Source organism: Aquarana catesbeiana, linkage group LG03 (genome assembly GCF_042186555.1).
Source record: "Aquarana catesbeiana isolate 2022-GZ linkage group LG03, ASM4218655v1, whole genome shotgun sequence".
In the NCBI taxonomy this organism is placed as follows: domain Eukaryota; kingdom Metazoa; phylum Chordata; class Amphibia; order Anura; family Ranidae; genus Aquarana; species Aquarana catesbeiana.
This window is the reverse complement of record NC_133326.1, coordinates 740,198,608-740,218,680: the sequence shown is the minus strand read 5'-3', so window position 1 is coordinate 740,218,680 and position 20,073 is coordinate 740,198,608.

Below are 20,073 nucleotides of genomic sequence, written 5' to 3'. Positions count from 1 at the left end.
TCCAATGGGGCATTGAATCAATGTGATGTGTGTTACAGGAGGCAGGACTTTCTTACAGCGGCCGCCCAGGCAGGCAATTGAAATCCAAGTTTCATGAGGAGATTGTGAACCAGGTACTGGTGGGCACTGCACAGGTAGGCTGAATTAGGTGGGCACTGGACAGGTGGGCTGCATGAGGTGGGCACTGCAAAGATGGGCTGCATCGGGTGGGCACTGGACAGGTGGGCTGCATGAGGTGGGCACTGGACAGGTGGGCCGCATGAGGTGGGCACTGGACAGGTGGGCTGCATTAGGTGGGCTGCGTGAGGTGGGCACTGCACAGGTAGGCTGCATGAGGTGGGCACTGGACAGATGGGCTGCATTAGGTGGACTGCATGAGGTGGGCACTGCACAGGTGGGCTGCATTAGGTGGGCTGCATTAGGTGGGCACTGCATAGATGGCCTGCATTAGGTTGGCATTGCACAGGTAGGCTTAATTAGGTGGGCACTGGACAGGTGGGCTGCATGAGGTGGGCACTGGACAGATGTGCTGCATGAGGTGGGCACTGCACAGGTGTGCTGCATGAGGTGGGCACTGCACAGGTGTGCTGCATGAGGTGTGCTGCATGAGGTGGGCACTGCACAGGTAGGCTGCATGAGGTGGGCACTGGAAGGGTGGGCTGCGTTAGGTGGACTGCATGAGGTGGGCACTGCACAGGTAGGCTGCATTAGGTGGGCACTGCACATATGAGCTGCATTAGGTTGGCATTGCACAGGTAGGCTACATAAGGTGGGCACTGGACAGGTGGGCTGCATGAGGTGGGCACTGGACAGGTTGGCTGCATGAGGTGGGCACTTCACAGGTGGGCTGAATTAGGTGGGCTGTATGAGGTGGACACTGCACAGATGGCCTGCATTAGGTTGGCATTGCACAGGTAGGCTTAATTAGGTGGGCACTGGACAGGTGGGCTGCATGAGGTGGGCACTTGACAGGTGGGCTGCATGTGGTGGGCACTGCACAGGTGTGCTGCATGAGGTGGGCTGCATGAGGTGGGCACTGCACAGGTAGGCTGCATTAGGTGGGCACTGGACAGGTGGGCTGCATCAGGTGGGCACTGCAAAGATGGGCTGCATCGGGTGGGCACTGGACAGGTGGGCTGCATGAGGTGGGCACTGGACAGGTGGGCCGCATGAGGTGGGCACTGGACAGGTGGGCTGCATTAGGTGGGCTGCGTGAGGTGGGCACTGCACAGGTAGGCTGCATGAGGTGGGCACTGGACAGATGGGCTGCATTAGGTGGACTGCATGAGGTGGGCACTGCACAGGTGGGCTGCATTAGGTGGGCTGCATTAGGTGGGCACTGCATAGATGGCCTGCATTAGGTTGGCATTGCACAGGTAGGCTTAATTAGGTGGGCACTGGACAGGTGGGCTGCATGAGGTGGGCACTGGACAGATGTGCTGCATGAGGTGGGCACTGCACAGGTGTGCTGCATGAGGTGGGCACTGCACAGGTGTGCTGCATGAGGTGTGCTGCATGAGGTGGGCACTGCACAGGTAGGCTGCATGAGGTGGGCACTGGAAGGGTGGGCTGCGTTAGGTGGACTGCATGAGGTGGGCACTGCACAGGTAGGCTGCATTAGGTGGGCACTGCACATATGAGCTGCATTAGGTTGGCATTGCACAGGTAGGCTACATAAGGTGGGCACTGGACAGGTGGGCTGCATGAGGTGGGCACTGGACAGGTTGGCTGCATGAGGTGGGCACTTCACAGGTGGGCTGAATTAGGTGGGCTGTATGAGGTGGACACTGCACAGATGGCCTGCATTAGGTTGGCATTGCACAGGTAGGCTTAATTAGGTGGGCACTGGACAGGTGGGCTGCATGAGGTGGGCACTTGACAGGTGGGCTGCATGTGGTGGGCACTGCACAGGTGTGCTGCATGAGGTGGGCTGCATGAGGTGGGCACTGCACAGGTAGGCTGCATTAGGTGGGCACTGGACAGGTGGGCTGCATCAGGTGGGCACTGGACAGGTGGGCTGCATTAGGTGGACACTGCACAGGTAGGCTGCATGAGGTAGGCACTGCACAGGTGGGCTGCATGAGGGGGGCACTGGACAGGTGGGCTGCATTAGGTGGACTGCATGAGGTGGGTACTGCAAAGGTGGGCTGCATTAGGTGGGCACTGCACAGGTGTGCTGCATGAGGTAGGCACTGCACAGGTGTGCTGCATGAGGTGGGCACTGCACAGGTGTGCTGCATTCGATGGGCACTGCACAGGTAGGCTGCATTCGGTGGGCACTGGTCAGGTGGACTGCATGAGGTGGGCACTGCACAGATGGGCTGCATGAGGTAGGCACTGCACATATGGGCTGCATGAGGTAGGCACTGAACAGATAAGCTGCATTTGCTGGGCACTGTGCAGGTGGGCTGCATTTGCTGGGCACTGAGCAGGTGGGCTGCATTAGGTGGGCACTGCACAGGTTGGCTGCATTTGGTGTGCACTGCACTGGTAGGTTGCATTTGGTGGGCACTGATAAGGCTACATTTGGTGGGTTCTGGTAGGCTGCATTTGGTGGGCACTGGTAGGTTGCATTTGATGAGCAATGATGAGGCTGCATTTGATGCATTGATCTCTTGCACCTGAGAGGAGGTCAGCATCAGTGCCGCCAAACCAGTCTGAGGGGGGGTCACTGATGTAAGGGGGGAGTGAATACAATAATGTAAGAGGTCACTGATAGAGATATATATGTATATATATATATATATATATATATATATATATATATATTTTTTTTTTTTTATTTATTCTTCAAGATTTATATAGCACCAATGTAGAGGGGAGACAACACAATTACAGTACAGTTCAATACAAAAGGTACAGGAGGGCCCGGCTCGTAGAGCTTACATTCTAAAGGGAGGGGGTGGTGATACAAAAGGTAATAGCTGCAGAGAATGATTTGATGGGGGTGATTATATATTTGCTGCAGAGAATGATTTGATGGGGGTGATTATATAATCACCCCCATCAAATCATTCTTTGCAGCTATTACCTTTTGTATCACCACCCCCTCCCTTTAGAATGTAAGCTCTACGAGCCGGGCCCTCCTGTACCTTTTGTATTGAACTGTACTGTAATTGTGTTGTCCCCCTCTACATTGTAAAGCGCTGTGTAAACTGTTGGCACTATATAAATCTTGAATAATAATAATAATAATAATAATAATAATAATAATAATAATAATAATAAATATATATATACATATCCCCATGTGCTTTGATATCTGTCTTATCTATATATCTATATATAATACACTTCAAATGTGCTTTAAAATGCATGGTTTTCCCTTTTATGAATAAGAAAATGACATAATGATGTTGGGCTGGTATAATAATCCTATGGGGCTGGTATGACATTTTTTCCAGGGCTGGTTTTTATTCCCAGTCCGGCCCTGAGTGTGGAGTCACATTTTACTGATTTAAGTCTAAATTCAGACATCAGGCCACACATGATCTGAAAGTTCCTAAAAACAAGGTAAGGACTCTCGGGTTTACATGGTTACGGGATTTGTTTGTCTTCTTTTTTTTTTTTTTTTTTTGATAAACCTTTTTATTGAGAAAATACATTTGTTTTCCAATCTTAAAACCACATTATTTAGCTAGTATACATTTCCCAAAGCAAGGAGCCAAGACATCAAACAAAGAAAAAAATGGAAAAGGAAGAAAAAAAAAAGAAAGTCAGAAAAACAAACCATATTTTCTCCACTATAACCCCATCCCTCCTCCTTCCCCTCCCTTACCCCATACATCCTTATGTACAACTTACATTCTCAACCAAACTTCCTCTCTTACTCAATCATAACTAAGTGTTCCAAATTATTCCGACTCTAACCATTGCTTCCATATTTTAACACATTTCTTTGTAGTTTCCCCTCTTGTTATATGTATATTTCTCCTTCCCAATCGTATCTTTTACTACTTTCACCCATTCTACTACTGTTGGGGGATTTTTGTACTGCCACTTACATGCAATTAGTTTCCTTCCTTGAAACAAGCATCTAGTTACAGCAATCTGTGTAGATCCCAGTACTCCTTCCTCTTCTATTAGACCCAAAAGGCACACCTTAGCCTCTGTATCCAATGAGGTCCCAAACACAGCGTTTATTTTTCCTATTATTCCCCTCCAGTACCTATGTAGCTTGGGACATCGCCAGATCATATGTACCAAGTCACCCCTCCTATCCCCACACCTTTGGCATTCTGCATTCGGTCCTCTCCTGAACATAAATAACTTTACAGGTGTATAATAGGACCTGTGTATCAAGTACAAGTGGGATACAATCTGTGAGAGTGAGAGCGAAACCTTAGGTCCTAAAGCCAGGACCTGCCTCCATTGCTCCTCCGTTATTGGCCCCACATCCTTCTCCCACTTGACCCTGTTACCATGTTCCACCTCTCCTTTCTGTCCTGCTCCCCTTACAGTGGGGACGGAAAGAATTTATTTAGACCCCCTTAAATTTTTCACTCTTTGTTATATTGCAGCCATTTGCTAAAATCATTTAAAGTGGAGTTCCACCCACTTTTACAACTCTTCAGCATCCCTCACTAAACTGTGCACTGTAAACAAATGGGATATTTTTTTATTTTTTTCTCAGCACTTACTGTATATCTGCTGTATTCATTTTTCACTTCCTCCTCCCTGGTCGCGGCCCATCGCATCATTTCCTGTTTGCAATGCCTTCTGGGAAGGGGCGGCAACTTCCTCTGACACTGCCGTTGCTATGGAAACCTGACCTGAAACCTATTACACTGCTTGTGCTGCACTGAGCATGTGCGAGATCTGCAAGGATGAGATCCAGGAAGAAATACAGTCTGGCTTCAGATGCCCACACTTAAGATGGCCATGGCCTGCTGCAAGTTTATAAAATAACAAACTACTGCTATAAACTAATAAAACAGACCTTAGTTTACAGACTAACTTTACTAGAATACATTAAGCTTGTGTATTATAGGGGTATTTTTATTTAAAAAGTGGAATTTTCGGCCGGAACACCACTTCAAGTTCATTTTTTTCCTCATTAATGTACACACAGCACCCCATATTGACAGAAAAACACAGAATTGTTGACATTTTTGCAGATTTATTAAAAAAAAAAAAACTGAAATATCACATGGTCATAAGTATTCAGACCCTTTCCTCAGTATTTAGTAGAAGCCCCTTTTGATCTTATACAGCCATGAGTCTTTTTGGGAAAGATGCAACAAGTTTTTCACACCTGGATTTGGGGATCCTCTGCCATTCCTCCTTGCAGATCCTCTCCAGTTCTGTCAGGTTGGATGGTAAACGTTGGTGGACAGCCATTTTTAGGTCTCTCCAGAGATGCTCAATTGGGTTTAAGTCAGGACTCTGGCTGGGCCATTCAAGAACAGTCACGGAGTTGTTGTAAAGCCACTCCATTATTTTAGCTGTGTTCTTGTCTTGTTGGAAGGTAAACCTTCAGCCCAGTCTGAGGTCCTGAGCACTCTGGAGAAGGTTTTCGTCCAGGATATCCCTGTACTTGGCCGCACTCATCTTTCCCTCGATTGCAACCAGTCGTCCTGTCCCTGCAGCTGAAAAACACACCACAGCATGATGCTGCCACCACCATGCTTCACTGTTGGAACTGTATTAGACAGGTGATGAGCAGTGCCTGGTTTTCTCCACACATACCGCTTAGAATTAAGGTCAAAAAGTTCTATCTTGGTCTCATCAGACTAAACAATCTTATTTCTCACCATCTTGGAGTCCTTCAGGTGTTTTTTTAGCAAACTCCATGCAGGCTTTCATGTGTCTTGCACTGAGGAGAGGCTTCCGTCGGGCCACTCTGCCATAAAGCCCCGACTGGTGGAGGGCTGCAGTGATGGTTGACTTTCTACAACTTTCTCCCATCTCCCGACTGCATCTCTGGAGCTCAGCCACAGTGATCTTTGGGTTCTTCTTTACCTTTCTCACCAAGGCTCTTCTCCCCCGATAGTTCAGTTTGGCCAGACGGCCAGCTCTAGGAAGGGTTCTGGTCATCCCATACATCTTCCATTTAAGGATTATGGAGTCCACTGTGCTCTTAGGAACCTTAAGTGCAGCAGAAATTTTTTTGTAAGCTTGGCCAGATATGTGCCTTGCCACAATTCTGTCTCTGAGCTCTTGAGGCAGTTCCTTTGACCTCATGATTCTCATTTGCTCTGACATGCACTGTGAGCTGTAAGGTCTTATATAGACAGGTGTGTGGCTTTCCTAACCAAGTCCAATCAGTATAATCAAACACAGCTGGACTCAAATGAAGGTGTAGAACCATCTCAAGGATGATCAGAAGAAATGGACAGCACCTGAGTTATATATATATGAGTGTCACAGCAAAGAGCCTGAATACTTAGGACTATGTGATATTTCAGTTTTTTTTAATAAATGTGCAAAAATGTTAACAATTTTGTGTTTTTCTGTCAATATGGGGTGCTGTGTGTACATTAATGAGGAAAAAATGAACTGCAATATAACAAAGAGTGAAAAATTTAAGGGGTTCTGAATACTTTCCGTCTCCACTGTATATGCTCATACATTTCTGATATTAACCCTTTTGTCTTCTTTACTTCAGTGCCTTTCTCTGGGTTGATTGAAAAAAATACCTTAGATATTATTTTACATTAGATATAATGATGATATTATTGTACATTAGATGCAATGATGATATTACTGATTAAAGTTTACATTGGTTAGAAAAATGTGTTTAAGTTCTTATCTGATTATGTGTGGTATAAATTGCGTGTGAATTTACAATAAGGGGAGTACCAGTTTGCACCAAAGCTAGTGTTGTCTAGTCCTCGGGTACAATTCCCAGCTATAATTCCTTGTTCCGGTGTTCCAGCAGCGAGGACGCAGCACCCAGGCGGGGTGCCAGGCGGTCTGTCAAAGTAATTTTTTGATATTTTTCAGTGCTGCATTCTAACATGACTTGGGTCCACAAATGGCTTCTACAGTAATATGACTTTTAAATGTGAGGAGAAAAAATACTTAAAAATGAGCTCATCATTGGGGCTCAGCAGCAAAGGGGTTAAAATGGATATTAGTCATTTATAATAGTAAAGTAAAATGACAAGTGTCCTAACCCCCAACTCACTGTAGTACTTTATATTGGTTTCAGTTCAGAAAAGTGTCCCACCTCTGCAGGACCTCCGGGGTGGATGGCGGCTCCGATGGATAATGGATTGACCAATAATTGATCCCAGACATCATACAGGGCAGTAATGAAGGAGGGAATGTTGTCCAGTACAATGTTCTCATCCACACATAGAAAAGCATCAACTGTCTTGAAGAATAGCAGGATTGACCTAAGAAAAAAATCAAACAAATGGATAAAAACATCAATGGTCATTTTATCAAACAAATCATTTTAGTTATATAGTTTTCATCAACAACATTTTTCATTGATGAAGACTGGACTAAAACGAAATAAAAGTGAAGCTTTGATGACTAAATCTACTGTATTGACATTTTCATGAACTGACTAAAACTAGACTTAAATGTTAGGCATGGAAGAACAAATCTATTTGGACCTAAATCTGTGCATGTATTGCGTGTTTAACCAATTCGCGCCAGCGCTATAGCCGAAAGACGGCTGCAGTGTGGACGCTATCTGCCGGGAGGCCGTCCCTGGACGCCCTCCTGTTTACTTCTGCAATGCGCGCTCCCACGGGCGCGCATCGGGAAAGTTCTGTGCTGGCCGTGTCCCTTGGACACAGCCAGTCACAGATCGCTGAAAACGGCCAATCATAGCGGCCGTTTTCAGGAGGGAGAGTGAATCGCTGCGGCGGTAAGTAAAAAAAAAACAGAAAAATGAAAATTAAGTGTCAAACTACCATGCAGCATAGAGATATGAAACAGAACCTCATTCCACAGTATTTCAAAGCAGCTATGTTTATTGAAATCTATCAAAATATTCACAAACAGTGAAGCATAAAATACATGTCAAGCCGATAATCATGTCTGAGTTTCAAACCAACAAAATGGCCAACTTCCGTGCATGGCGACGTCACAAGACCAGGCTCTACACTAAGATAAATGTTAAATTTTGGGCATCCCCTGCAACAAAAATCTCATTTTTGGTGAGATCCTCCCAATAGGAAATCACTTCTAAAGGGATGCAGACCCTGCCACTTTCCTCATTAGAGCCCCGCAGGTGCAGCAGCTGATTGATTATATTCATGAAACCATACAGATGGTCATGGACACAGCCAAACACACAGGGATTTCTTCAGAATAACAAAAGGTCAGAATCTGCAAACAAAGTTTGTTACAATTTCTGCAATGTACAGAGATCACCCAGAGGGGAAGGTTTTCTCCTCAACAAAAGTGGAGGTGCACTTTAACCACTTAAGGCAGTTAGGGTTAGCCCCTTTTAGGTCTAGGATACCCCCCTAACCCCCCCTAATAAAGTTTTAACCCCTTGATCACCCCCTGTTGCCAGTGTCACTAAGCGATAATTTTTCTGATCGCTGTATTAGTGTCACTGGTGACGCTAGTTAGGGAGGTAAATATTTAGGTTCGCCATCAGCGTTTTATAGCGACAGGGACCCCCATATACTATCTAATAAAGGTTTTAACCCCTTGATTGCCCCCTAGTTAACCCTTTCACCACTGATCACCGTATAACTGTTACGGGTGACGCTGGTTAGTTCGTTTATTTTCTATAGTGTCAGGGCACCCGCCATTTATTACCGAATAAAGATTTAGCCCCCTGATCGCCCGGCGGTGATATGCGTTGCCCCAGGCAGCGTCAGATTAGCGCCAGTACCGCTAACACCCACACACGCACCGTAGACGCACCGTACACCTACCTTAGTGGTATAGTATCTGAACGCATCAATATCTGATCCGATCAGATCTATAATAGCGTCCCCAGCAGTTTAGGGTTCCCAAAAATGCAGTGTTAGTGGGATCAGCCCAGATACCTGCTAGCACCTGCGTTTTGCCCCTCCGCCCAGCCCACCCAAGTGCAGTATCGATCGATCACTGTCACTTACAAAACACTAAACACATAACTGCAGCGTTTGCAGAGTCAGGCCTGATCCCTGCGATCGCTAACAGTTTTTTTGGTAGCATTTTGGTGAACTGGCAAGCACCAGTGGCCTAGTACACCCCGGTCGTAGTCAAACCAGCACTGCAGTAACACTTGGTGACGTGGCGAGTCCCATAAGTGCAGTTCAAGCTGGTGAGGTGGCAAGCACAAGTAGTGTCCCGCTGCCACCAAGAAGACGAACACAGGCCCGTCGTGCCCATAATGCCCTTCCTGCTGCATTCGCCAATCCTAATTGGGAACCGCTTCTGCAGCGCCCGTACTTCCCCCATTCACATCCCCAACCAAATGCAGTCGGCTGCATGAGAGGCATTTTTATGTCCTCCCGAGTACCCCTACCCAACGAACCCCCCCAAAAAAGATGTTGTGTCTGCAGCAAGCGCGGATATAGGCGTGACACCCGCTATTATTGTCCCTCCTGTCCTGACAATCCTGGTCTTTGCATTGGTGAATGTTTTGAACACTACCATTCACTAGTTGAGTATTAGCATAGGGTACAGCACTGCACAGACTAGGACACACTTTCACAGGGTCTCCCAAGATGCCATCACATTTTGAGAGACCCGAACCTGGAACCGGTTACAGTTATAAAAGTTAGTTACAAAAAAAAGTGTAAAAAAAATATATATAATAAAAAAAAATAGTTGTCGTTTTATTGTTCTCTCTATTCTCTCTCTATTATTCTGCTCTTTTTTACTGTATTCTATTCTGCAATGTTTTATTGTTATTATGTTTTATCATGTTTGCTTTTCAGATATGCAATTTTTTATACTTTACCGTTTACTGTGTTTTATTGTTAACCATTTTTTTGTCTTCAGGTAAGCCATTCACGACTTTGAGTGGTTATACCAGAATGATGCCTGCAGGTTTAGGTATCATCTTGGTATCATTCTTTTCAGCCAGCGGTCATCTTTCATGTAAAAGCAATCCTAGCAGCTAATTAGCCTCTAGACTGCTTTTACAAGCAGTGGGAGGGAATGCCCCCCCCCACCGTCTTCCGTGTTTTTCCCTGGCTCTCCTGTCTCAACAAGGAACCTGAGAATGCAGCCGGTGATTCAGCCAGATGACCATAGAGCTGATCAGAGACCAGAGTGGCTCCAAACATCTCTATGGCCTAAAAAACCGGAAGCTACGAGCATTTCATGACTTAGATTTCGCCGGATGTAAACAGCGCCATTGGGAAATTGGGAAAGCATTTTATCACACCGATCTTGGTGTGGTCAGATGCTTTGAGGGCAGAGGAGAGATCTAGGGTCTAATAGACCCCAATTTTTTCAAAAAAGAGTACCTGTTACTACCTATTGCTATCATAGGGGATATTTACATTCCCTGAGATAATAATAAAAATGATTAAAAAAAAAATGAAAGGAACAGTTTAAAAATAAGATAAAAAAGCAAAAAAATAAATAAATAAATAAAAAAAAAAAGCACCCCTGTCCCCCCTGCTCTCGCGCTAAGGCGAGTGCAAGCGTCGGTCTGGCGTCAAATGTAAACAGCAATTGCACCATGCATGTGAGGTGTCACCGCGAAGGTCAGATCGAGGGCAGTAATTTTAGCAGTAGACCTCCTCTGTAAATCTAAAGTGGTAACCTGTAAAGGCTTTTAAAAGCTTTTAAAAATGTATTTAGTTTGTCGCCACTGCACGTTTGTGCGCAATTTTAAAGCATGTCATGTTTGGTATCCATGTACTCAGCCTAAAATCATCTTAATTATTTCATCAAACATTTGGGCAATATAGTGTGTTTTAGTGCATTAAAATTTAAAAAAGTGTGTTTTTTCCCCAAAAAATGCGTTTGAAAAATCGCTGCGCAAATACTGTGTGAAAAAAAATGAAACACCCACCATTTTAATCTGTAGGGCATTTGCTTTAAAAAAATATATAATGTTTGGGGGTTCAAAGTAATTTTCTTGCAAAAAAAAAATAATTTTTTCATGTAAACAAAAAGTGTCAGAAAGGGCTTTGTCTTCAAGTGGTTAGAAGAGTGGGTGATGTGTGACATAAGCTTCTAAATGTTGTGCATAAAATGCCAGGACAGTTCAACCCCCCCCCAAATGACCCCATTTTGGAAAGTAGACACCCCAAGCTATTTGCTGAGAGGCATGTCGAGTCCATGGAATATTTTATATTGTGACACAAGTTGCGGGAAAGAGACAATTTTTTTTTTTTTTGCACAAAGTTGTCACTAAATGATATATTGCTCAAACATGCCATGGGAATATGTGAAATTACACCCCAAAATACATTCTGTTGCTTCTCCTGAGTATGGGGATACCACATGTGTGAGACTTTTTGGGAGCCTAGCCGCGTACAGGACCCCGAAAACCAAGCACTGCCTTCAGGATTTCTAAGGGCGTAAATTTTTGATTTCACTCTTCACTGCCTATCACAGTTTCGGAGGCCATGGAATGCCCAGGTGGCACAAACCCCCCCCCTAATGACCCCATTTTGGAAAGTAGACACCCCAAGCTATTTGCTGAGAGGTATAGTGAGTATTTTGCAGACCTCACTTTTTGACACAAAGTATTGAAAATTGAAAAAAGAAAAAAAAAAGTTTTTTCTTGTCTTTCTTCATTTTCAAAAACAAATGAGAGCTGCAAAATACTCACCATGCCTCTCAGCAAATAGCTTGGGGTGTCTACTTTCCAAAATGGGGTTATTTGGGGGGGGGGGGTTGTGCCACCTGGGCATTCCATGGCCTCCAAAACTGTGATAGGCAGTGAAGAGTGAAATCAAAAATTTACACCCTTAGAAATCCTGAAGGCGGTGATTGGATTTCGGGGCCCCGTACGCAGCTAGGCTCCCAAAAAGTCCCACACATGTGGTATCCCCATACTCAGGAGAAGCAGCTAAATGTATTTTGGGGTGCAATTCCACATATGCCCATGGCCTGTGTGAGCAATATATAATTTAGTGACAACTTTATGCAAAAAAAAATTGTCACATTCCCGCAACTTGTGTCAAAATATAAAATATTCCATGGACTCAACATGCCTCTCAGCAAATAGCTTGGGGTGTCTACTTTCCAAAATGGGGTCATTTGGGGAGGTTTTGTGCCATCTGGGCATTTTATGGCTTTCAAAACTGTGATAGGTAGTGAAGAGTGAAATAAAAAATTTACGCCCTTAGAAATCCTGAAGGCGGGGATTGGTTTTGGGGCCCCGTATGCGGCTAGGCTCCCAAAAAGTCCCACACATGTGGTATCCCCATACTCAGGAGAAGCAGCTGAATGTATTTTGGTGTGCAATTCCACATAGGCCCATGGCCTGTGTGAGCAATATATCATTTAGTGACAACTTTTTGTAAATATATATATTTTTTTGTCATTATTCAATCACTTGGGACAAAAAAAATAAATATTCAATGGGTTCAACATGCCTCTCAGCAATTTCCTTGGGGTGTCTACTTTCCAAAATGGGGTCATTTGGGGGGGGGTTTGGACTGCCCTGTCATTTTAGCACCTCAAGAAATGACATAGGCAGTCATAAACTAAAAGCTGTGTAAATTCCAGAAAATGTACCCTAGTTTGTAGACGCTATAACTTTTGCGCAAACCAATAAATATACACTTATTGACATTTTTTTTTACCAAAGACTAAAATTGAGTTTATTGGATTTTTTTTATAACAAACAGTAGAAAATATCATTTTTTTTCAATATTTTCGTTTTATTCCGTTTATAGCGCAAAAAATAAAACTGGCAGAGGTGATCAAATACCATCAAAAGAAAGCTCTATTTGTGGGAAGAAAAGGACGCAAATTTAGTTTGGGTACAGCATTGCAATACCGCGCAATTAGCAGTTAAAGCGACGCAGTGCCAAATTGGAAAAAGTCCTCTGGTCCTTAGGCAGCCAAATGGTCTGGGGCTGAAGTGGTTAACTGAACCCTGCACAAAGATTTTCCAGCTTGTAGGACCACAATCTAGGGGCCAACAGCCTGAGAGCGATTGTTAGTGGGTTACGTTAATTAAGCAATTGACCCTTTAAATTGGCACCACCCCCTTTTTGCCAAGAAGGAGGAAACTCCCAATCTTGCTGTGAACAATTCACAATTTAATTAATTAAATAACGCAATTAAAAAACATAACATATGTAGCTATAAAAAGTCCATATCAGTGATGAAATGTTGCCAATCACCATGCTACTCAGAAACTCTGCAATGTGTCCAAATCTTTAATGAAATGTGCTCCACCACGTGTTAATAAATGACGTGTTCACCAAAACCATAAGGCCAACAAGGTGACCATCGAGCGGGTTAAAACTGAATCCAACTTTCGGCGGTTTTATCCAAATCTTCTCCCAACACTCTCTTATTCTCTCTGTGTCACTCTGTACAACTGCACAATTGACCTTCAATCTGCTGCCATTCCTCCTCGTGGCCGGGTTTACCCTCTGTCTGTATTGAAAGATAAGTCTATGGACAGGGGAGGGCTGGCAGCCTTAAGCCTGGGGGGCAAGTCCAGTCGAGTGGCCCATTGTACCACCAAATCAGCCAACCATCCATGCCCACTGGGTTTTATAAAAGATATTAATGTTATGAAGCAAGACAAATATGACACAGCAATGACAGCATGACTTCGATCTTGGTAAAGATTACACGGCTCTTTACCCATGTGATTGGCTGTGTCCAATAACAGCCATTCACATGTAAATGGTAGCATGTGAGGACAGCCGGTCAGTGGCATCTCCTCGCAGGGGAGACTGTACAGATAGTTAGGGCTAGAGATGAGCTTCGTGTTCGAGTCGAGCCCATGTTCGACTCGAACATCTTCTGTTCGATCGTTCGCCAAATTTCAAACGATATGGTCCGTTCGTGCCAAATTCGTGTGGCTTGTCACAGCCCATAATTCACTGCGGCATCGCAGTGCATTGCTGGCTGATGATTGACCAAGCATGCACTATGACCTGCGCAGTACGGAGGAGCAGGAGATGCCGAAAATGTCCGAAGTTGATCAGCTGACCATCAGCTGTACACGGCGCTCGGGCACTTGTTAGCGATGGCAGTGTAAGAGGGCTTCGCTCGCCACGCTTCGGGCACGGCCTCGCTGCGCTCGGCAACTATTTATTCTAACTCTATGTCCACTTGGATAGTAGGGAATGATCCTGGACATAGGGTAAGAATAAATGAGCAGGCGCCGTGTACAGCTGACGATCAGCTGTTAAACTTCGGAGACTTTCGGCGCCTCGTTTGTCCTCCGTACTGCGCCTGCGCAGTACAGGGCGGACACTTTTGGATAGGGGACTGTATTCGACAAGACACCGGCGTTGAGAGACAGTGTCATTTGATTTAAGTTAGATAGATTACGCACGACAGTCAGTCAGTTAGCTGCACTTAGGCTCGATTCACACCTATGCATGTTGCTTTTGAGTTTTTTTTTTCATGCTTGCCACGTTTTTGAGCAGCGTTTTTGCGGCGTTTTTGTGGCGTTTTTGGTGCGTTTTTGCGGCGTTTTGCATTTTTTTTTTTTTTTTTACAGATTTTTTTTACAGTCTAAAAAAAAAATAAAAAAAAAAATAAAAAAAAATAAAAACGGCAAAAACGCATCAAAAACGCTATAAAAACGCTGCAAAAACGGTGCACTTGCGTTTTTGATGCTTGTCCATTGAATTCTATTACATGCAAAACGCTGCATTTTGCATGAAAAAAAGTCCCTGACCCTTTCCAAAAATGCAGAGATACGATGTGAACATGTTCCATAGGAACCCATGTTAAAAAATTCCCATGCATTTCTGCAAAATGCATCAAAAAACGCGCTAGTGTGAATGGAGCCTTACAGTGTATTGTGTATATATATGCATCCCAGGTGTTGTATATATATATATATATATATATATATATATATATATACACTGTATTCACTTTAGCTAGATCCGTTACTGTTATTATCTTCCTACTGACAGGCAGGCAGGTGTTGTTACAGTACAGCTAACTGAAGAAAATTGCTGGTGTTCTTCTAAATCTATTAGTACCACAGTCAGGCAGCTAAACTATTTACAGTTAGTATAGTGTGTCCTCTGCACATTGTTCAGCTAAAGCTACAAGTTAGTGTAGAGCGACCTCTGCACAGTGTACAGCTAAAGCTACAAGTTAGTGTAGTGAGACCTCTGCACAGTGTACAGCTAAAGCTACCTGTAGAAGATTGGTGGTGTTTTCCTGATCCTATCACTACCACAGGCAGCTACATTATTTTAACGTTAGTGTTGTGCGTCCTCTGCACAGTGTTCAGCTAAAGCTAAGCAAAAAAAGAAAAAAGCAAAAAGCCAAAAGGAAATCTCAACTACTCCTAAATACCAGTGCCTGTAGTCCCTCTAGGAAATATAATGGCCGTACCTTGGCCTGAACCTTTAATGTGGATTTTTGAAAACAGTCACACCGTCAAAGTCCGGTATCTTGGATTATAAATAAAAATCAGAGATCCCAGGACTTAGTTGTCCTCTGAGTTATATGTAATCATATAAAACAATTTGTGGAAACCACAAAGACACTCTTCCATGAGGACAAATCGGTGATGAAGGTATAAATCTTTATTAACAACTATCCAAAAAATAGAAGTTACTGCATTTAAATATATAAATGTCACTTAACAACCCTATTTCCCAATTCACATTAAAAAGACCTAGTGTCTAGAGAAGGTATAGGTGGCCACCATTTTCTAAATAGAGCTCATGCAACTCTCATTCTCACATACACATACACTGAAAGATCTTGATTGCTCATGAGATCTGTTTGAATTGTGGATGTACACATCAGGTGATCAGAAGGGTTTATCAATGAAAAAGACTGGTGTAGATAGTATTAATGAACAGTCTCGATCACGGATGGTATAGTTACAGTTTATGGCAATATTATAGATAATATAAAGTGCAGGTGTGGTGAGGTAGTTCCTTGTTGCTTCCGTAAAACTAGTTTATGACATTTGCAGCTTCAGTTTCACCTTATAACCAAAGTCTATTCAAAAGTAATGAGAAATTAAAGTGGCACAGCAGATGTTTATACAGCATCTAAGCGAGATATGAGAAATTAATCTGACTTTACCATTAGCTGGAGCGGTTCAACAAGCAGCACATCATGTCAAGTAACAGAAGATCCGGCGTGCAGAGAGCGGCATTCAGAAGAGACCTCACCGGTCTATAAGTAGCTGTCACTGAAGCTGAAGTACGGAGTCCCACTTACTGATCTCTGTGCAGCTTCCCGCATTCACAGTGCTTGTTTTCATCAGCTGATTGTGTAGGTATTATCTGCTCGCTGTTATTGCATGTAGAATGCCGCTGTTAAAGCTGCTGTCATCAGGCTCTCAGGCTAGTTCTCGGTCAGTAGGAAGCAAAGAGACATGCAGGGCGATTTAGTGAATATATCTGTGGCCATCCATAAGTCCTCCTCAGAGATACCAATTAGTGCTGCCTACATGTTTCGCTAATTCAATAGCTTCCTCAGAGCATGCGCATTAGTGTGTTGGTCTGGTTTATATCATCATAGCAATCAAGTTTCAATTTCTTACAACAGATCCACTTCCACAGCGCTTGAGTCATTCATGGTATCTTTCACCCGTACATAAACAATCATAATACTAAGGAGCACTCAGAGTTAACCCTATATGCATCAAGGATTGTCTCTGGTATTAGACTTAAAAGAGATTAACCGATCAAAGTAGCAAAATCCTAGATAAAATGAAGTAGAAAAGCTAGTCAAGAGAAATTGGAAACAAAGTCATCTGTGTTCAAGAGACTGCTACATATCCAATGTTTAGAAAAGATAGAGATCAGTGTAGCGATTCTATTAGAAAATAGGACCCATCTCCACATACAGTACTCATATATATGTGGAAACTAGTCACTTATTTAATCGCACAGCTTTGTGGATATTATGAACAGCACAGGTGGCTTATATAGAAGGATAGGGAAACTACATATGTAGGGATAGAAGAAATATCACTGTTGCATACAGAATTTTAATAGCAGATCTCTGGCCATACTTATTAACCATAGATGTGCCATGCTTAAAACATAGTCAAAGGTACCCCTGCTTCATTCCCATCATATGAAGAATCCCCATTTTTGTTCCTGGAACAGTTCATAAAGAGGCATATTATCGGTATGTGGTATTTCTCATTGTTCTAAGAAAACTGATAAGTTACATTCGTTGTTCAGGCCTCGTGGCTGCATACTTTTTAACATAAATATCCACATCTTTTCCTTCTGATATAGCACTTTATCAAAATCACCTCTCCGTGGAGGTAAGTTTAATTTGTAGATACCTTTGCATTTAAGGCCACTGGGGTCACCGTCATGTTTCTCCAAAAAGTGCAGAGATAAAGGTCTATCATCATCTTTGTTTAATATACTTTGGACATGCTCACCCACCCTGACCTTAAGCTGTCTTTTGGTCTTGCCCACGTAAATAAGACCACACGGGCAGGTTAGCATATAAATAACCCTTGTTGACCGGCAATTAATAAAATGATGAATTTTAAATTGTTTTGTGCCGTCAGAGTTTGCGAACATGTCTGTCCTATCGACAAATTTGCAGATATGGCATCTGCCACATTGGAACATACCTCTCGGGGGGGGAGGCTAGTGAGCCAATTGCGTCTAGTTGGTCTCGTATATTCTGAATGGACCAAATTGTCTCTCAGATTTGTGGCCCATCTAGCTGTGAGCAGAGGTCTACTGCCTACTATCCTCCCTAATATAGGGGATTCAGCTAGGATGTGCAAATGGCGGTTCAGAATTTTACGGACCTGCCCCCATTGTGCACCAAATTTTGTGATGATCCTTATTGGGGGAGGGATAGTTCTGTCTGGTTGTTGAGCCGGTTTACTTTTGGAGAGTAGAGACATTCGTTCGGTAAGATACGCCCGTTTTTTGGCTTTTCTGATACAGCCATGCGAGTACCCTCGCTCACGGAATCGCCTATATAATTCATGTGATTCCTGAAGGAATTAATTATCCTCTAAACAGTTTCGTCTGGTACGCAGAAACTGTCACACTGGGATTCCATGAATGAGGGACCTCGGGTGATGGCTGGTAGCTAAAAGCAGAGTATTAGCTGCTGTGTCTTTTTTGAACGTTTTTGTAGATATTTGGCCATTCTTGATCTGAATAGTAAGGTCAAGAAATGGCAAGGAAACGGAGTCAGAAGAGAAAGTCAATTTTATGTTTTTATTGTTCAGGTTCAGTTCTTCAATAAAGGACTGTAGTTCCTGGGGTGTACCCCCCCAAAACATAATCACGTCATCAATGTACCTCAGCCACAGGGTACAGTGGCTGAGGTACATAGATGAGGGATAAACGTTTTACAGCTCCCACAGACCAAGATACAGACAGGCATGTGCTGGGGCCCACGGGGCTCCCATGGAGGTGCCTCTTATCTGTCTATAATATTGGTTGAGAAACTGGAAGCAATTGTTGTCAAGCATAAATTGCAGTAGGTCTACAATAAGCTCATTTTGAGCAGCTAATTGTGGAAATTTCGAGTCGAGGAAGTACTGTACTGCTTTTAGGCCACATTCATGTGGGATTGATGTATACAACGATTCCACGTCAATCCCCACCAATATGGTATCTGTCGGTACCCTAAGTCCGTCTATTTTCCTAAGAACATCACGTGTCTCCTGTACATAAGAGGAGAGCTCCTCGACCAATTCCTTTATCATTGCGTCAACGAATTTACCCACTCTCTCCAGTGGTCCTTTGATAGTGGACACTATGGGTCTTCCTGGAGGGTTAGTAATCGATTTATGGAGTTTGGGTATAATGTAAAAAGTTGGCGTGTTGAATTTGTTGACGCAAAGGTACTTTGTCTCCTTATTGGAAAGAAGATAGCTATCACATGCCATTCTTAGTTTGAAATTTAAGGCATCTATGATTTCAGGAAAAGGATTGTAGGGTAGTTTTTTATACGTGGTTTCATCTTTTAGAAGGCGCATGGTTTCCTTCTCATACATCTCTGATGATAGCAATACTGTGTTTCCATATTTGTCACTACTTTTAATAATGATCTCCTTGGCCTCCTTAAGTTCTCTAAGGGCCTTTCTCTTCTCTGGACACAGATTGTCTAATCCACGATAATTCCAGTCGAGTGTAGACAGGTCCCTTTGGACCTGCTCCAAAAATGACTGGATCTGTTTGTGTTTCGAGAGGGGGGGCATTTTTTAGTGACTTGATAGTTAGGTTTGAGGGGCGTAGTGATTCAGATGGGGGGCTGCTGGTTTCATCTTCGGCATTTGTGTTATCATTTTCCTCCAACAATGACACCAGTATCTCTAGAGCCTCCCTCTCTTCCCTTGTTTTTTCATCACTGGGGTTGGTATCCCCATGGTCAGAGTGCCAGTATCTAAAGATGACCTTGCGTAAAAATAAGTTTATATCTTTAAACACCTCAAACTCACTCATTGAGTTTGTATTTGAAAAAGACAATCCTTTCTGCAAAAGTGATATATGGTATTGATTCAGGGGAAAATCAGATAAATTAACTACTTTTCTATCCTGCATAGCTAGGCCTTGTAAATTATGTATTTCTCTCTCTCTTCTTTCCTTCGTTAGTTAAGTCCTCCGTGAGCCCGATCTTAGTTCCCTTTGGCTTCCCTTTATGTCTCTTTCTCTTCCTTGACTTCTGTTTTTGCTTAGGGGGGAATTTTGCCTGCTTTCAATTGGCCCTTTCTGGGGTTTGAGCTGTTTGGTAAATCCCCCTCTGTATCTAAAAAAGCAACTGTCCTTTCAGGGTGTCCTGTTTCACTATCTGTGAATGAATATCTTGATTGGGTTACTTTAGACCTGTTTCTATGATTTCTTCTACGGGATCTGCTTCTAGCCCTTGGTACAGTGAGGTCAAAAATATCCCCACTCTCCCAGTCCTGGAGGTTTTGCTTGAATTTTTCTTGTTTTGTGGATTTCAAGAGTTTTTGCGTTTTTTCTACCTCCTTCTTTAAAAGTTCGTTGGATTTAATGAATGTCGGGTCCTCTTTATATGGTTCAAGTAATTGGACACTTATAT